This window comes from Prosopis cineraria, unplaced genomic scaffold (assembly GCF_029017545.1).
Source record: "Prosopis cineraria cultivar Desert tree isolate PC_DT_omini unplaced genomic scaffold, ASM2901754v1 PC607, whole genome shotgun sequence".
NCBI lineage: Eukaryota > Viridiplantae > Streptophyta > Magnoliopsida > Fabales > Fabaceae > Prosopis > Prosopis cineraria.
In genome coordinates, this window is record NW_026555932.1 from 42,501 (window position 1) to 45,983 (window position 3,483).

Sequence of the window (3,483 nt, forward strand, 5' to 3'; positions counted from 1 at the left end):
ATTTCCGAAAAGTCGAACGAAACTAAGTGATAAGGGTTTTGTGAAATCTTCTAAGATGTTAATCGGTAAAAGGATTGGGGTTGGTTGGATGTATTTACCAAAATAACCTAATCCTTTTTTGAAAGACCCGCATAAAAATATGCTACCGACGTAAGTAAAGCTAATGCAACAGTAGTATTTATATCATTTGTGGGTGCAGCTAACTCCCCATGAGGTAACTGTATGATTTTCCAAGGCAAAAGAGCCCCTGACCAATTCGAAACAAAAATAAATAGAAACATAGTTCCAATAAAGGGAACCCACGGACCATATTCTTCTCCAATCTGAGTTTTGCTCACGTCTCGAATGAATTCAAGGACATATTCAAAGAAATTCTGACCGTCAGTAGGAATGGTTTGTGGATTTCGAACAGCTATAATGGCTGCTGAAAATAATAAAATAGCAATTACAACCCAAGAAGTAATAAGTACTTGGGCATGGACTTGGAAACTCCCTATTTGCCAATAGAAATGTTGGCCTACTTCCACAGCCGATATATCGTATAATCTTTTTAATGTGTTGATGGAACATAATAGAACATTCATATTGCCCTCTGAAAGAAATACAACTTTAAAAGGAATTATTTTGATTCAACCATCTCTTTTTCGGCTTGTCTACTTTAATTTTGGATTTTGAATACCAACTAATCACATAATATCTCCGGTTATTCTTTTTTGCGCGATTCAGTAATAGTATAGTAACCAATTCCATAAATCTATGGAGTTCCCCAAACCAAATAATTTATTTATCTTATTATTAATCAAAAATTTCGTATATAGCTAGAACGACCCTCACAAATTGCAAATACTAATTTGGTAAGAATTAATCGGATTGAAGCTATAGCATCATCATTAGCTGGAATCGAAATATCCGCGAGATCCGGTTCACAATTTGTATCGATTAAACAAATCGTTGGAATTCCCAAAGTGATACATTCTCGAAGAGCCGTATATTCTTCTTGCTGATCAACGATTATTACAATATCGGGTAACCCCGTCATATATTTAATGCCGCCCAGATATGTTTCCAAGCGAGATAATTGTCTCTTCAACATAGCGGCATCTCTTTTCGGAAGACAGTTGAGTCTCCCCGTCTTTTGTTCCGTTCTCAAGTCCCTGAACTTATGAAGTCTCTTTTCTGTAGTATACCAATTCGTTAACATACCACCGAGCCATTTTTTATTAACATAATGACACCGAGCTCTTATTGCAGCCCGCGCTACTGAATCAGCTGCTTTATTTTTGGTACCAACAATTAAGAATTGTTTTCCACTACTTGCTGCATCAAAAACTAAATCACAAGCTTCTGATAAAAAACGAGCAGTTCTAGTAAGATTTATAATATGAATACCCTTACGCTTTGCAGATATATAAGGTGCCATTCTAGGATTCCATTTCCTAGTACCATGGCCAAAATGAACTCCTGCTTCCATCATCTCTTCCAAAGTTATGTTCCAATATCTTTTTTGTCATTTATCCCCACACTTTCTCTCTCTTTTTTTTTTCAAATAAAAAAAGAATTTGAAAAAAAAAGAGATCAGTATCCTGAAATAGAAATCAATAATTGTTCCGATGGAACCTTCTCTTCTACCGAAGATTGGCCGTTGATACACGATCAGGCCATTCATTTTTTTCTATTCGGTATTATTTATTACTATTACTAAATAAAATGACCGCGTTGAAAGGAAAGGGATGAATCCGCTCTTAGGAATGATTAAATCCTCGAAATGATTGCTCTGATATATCACATAAATTCTTTGAAATGAAAAAAAAAGATTCTCTGTGGTGGAACAAAATATCTCTCATTTCTCCCTCGAGAATCTTTTTTTTTTTCAAAGTAATCTTGTTATGTTGCCTTGGCCTTGAACGGTGCATTAATCTTTTGAATCCGGTACCAACGGGTATCGTCCCTCCTAAAACAACGTTCTCTTTCAGACCTTTCAACCAATCGATACGACCCCGGAGAGCGGCCTTTGCTAAAACTCGAGCAGTTTCTTGAAAACTCGCTTCGGATATAAAACTTTGAGTATTCAGAGATGTTTTCGTTATTCCCAATAATAGGGCTCGGTAACAGATCGCTTCTTCCAAAGCACGTCCCGTTCGTTCAGCTCGCAACAATCCAATTAGTTCACCGGGTGAAAAAACATTAGACATTCCATCTTCTGAAACCAATACTTTTGATGTTATTTGACGCACAATAATTTCTATATGTCTATTATGGATCTGCACCCCCTGGGATCGATAAACCTTTTGGATCTTATTAACCAAAGAAATACGACTTTGCGCTATAATTAGCTCAGCACCAATCAAGAATCCCCAGGGAATGCCAAGAATTCTTGTTATACGCTCGTTCCAACCCTCAACTCTCTTTTCTAGGTTCATCGATATTGAATCAATCGAACGCACTTCTAATACCTGTTCCACTTTTGGAAGACCCTGTGTTATATCACCAGACCTCGATTTTTCATATATAAATGTAACTAATATATCTCCTTCATAAAGCATTTCTCCATAATGGCCATGAACAGTTGCTCCTGGAGTCGCCAAATAAGGGTTAGCCGATCTTATTACTACAGAATCAATTTGAACAATTAGAACTTGACCCGATTTTAGGTGTGGTCCGTTTTAGCTATACGTACATTTTCACAAAGAAATTGCCCAAGGTTAATTATTGTACATGTTTTTTCACAAAAATTATGATGATAATATGATAGAGAACATGGCAATTAAAATGGAATGGATTCAAAACGATGTTACGGCATAGATCAAGCTTATAAATTCTCCCGTTTTCGCCATTAAATAATATTTAAATACTTGAAAAGTTTCCTTTAAATTGTCAAGTTGCAAATATTTAGTTATCGAGATCTGATTATGAGTTATTAAACGGTAAAATGAATAAAACTTTGCAACTTGAAGGGCTATTCCTAAAGGGCCTAACGAATTCCTAATTGGAATTAGAGGATCTCTTTAATTGATTCTTTTATCACATTGTGATATTTTACATCGTTGATGGGACCATTTGAAAACAATGATCCGATGACAAAAATTATCAAAGATCGGCATTCCTTATTTCTATTCAACAAGATACGAATAGTTCCGTGATTGATTTTGGCTAAGTGATTGTTGAATCTTTGCCTTGCAATAAATAGAATAAAATGGATTGATATTAGTACGATCTGACTCATTATCAGCGATCAATCTTGAACCGGACAGATCATTCCTTTTTCTGATATACGAAATATGGGATTTCACTAAGTCAATTCGTAGAAAATCTCGAATCAAACCATTTGTACTTACTTCAACAAAAGAAGCGGGGTCTCTTCAATAGAAGAAATTTTTTGTCTCGATGCCAATTCAAGACTAAACAAGTCCGAACTAATTGAATGCTTGTGTCAGAAATTCAGGAAATTTCCCTTGAATTTGGTTTCCATTTCCATAAAGAATA

The 3,483-nt window shown here is 35.5% G+C and overlaps 2 pseudogenes; both read right to left on the reverse strand.

The window, feature by feature from the left end:
• LOC129297764 (ATP synthase subunit a, chloroplastic-like) overlaps positions 1 to 584 on the reverse strand; it is a 1,173-nt pseudogene extending 589 nt beyond the window's left edge.
• A 185-nt stretch (positions 585 to 769) lies between these two features.
• Positions 770 to 3,438, reverse strand: LOC129297777 (DNA-directed RNA polymerase subunit beta''-like; annotated as a pseudogene).
• Between the last annotated feature and the right edge of the window lie 45 nt (positions 3,439 to 3,483).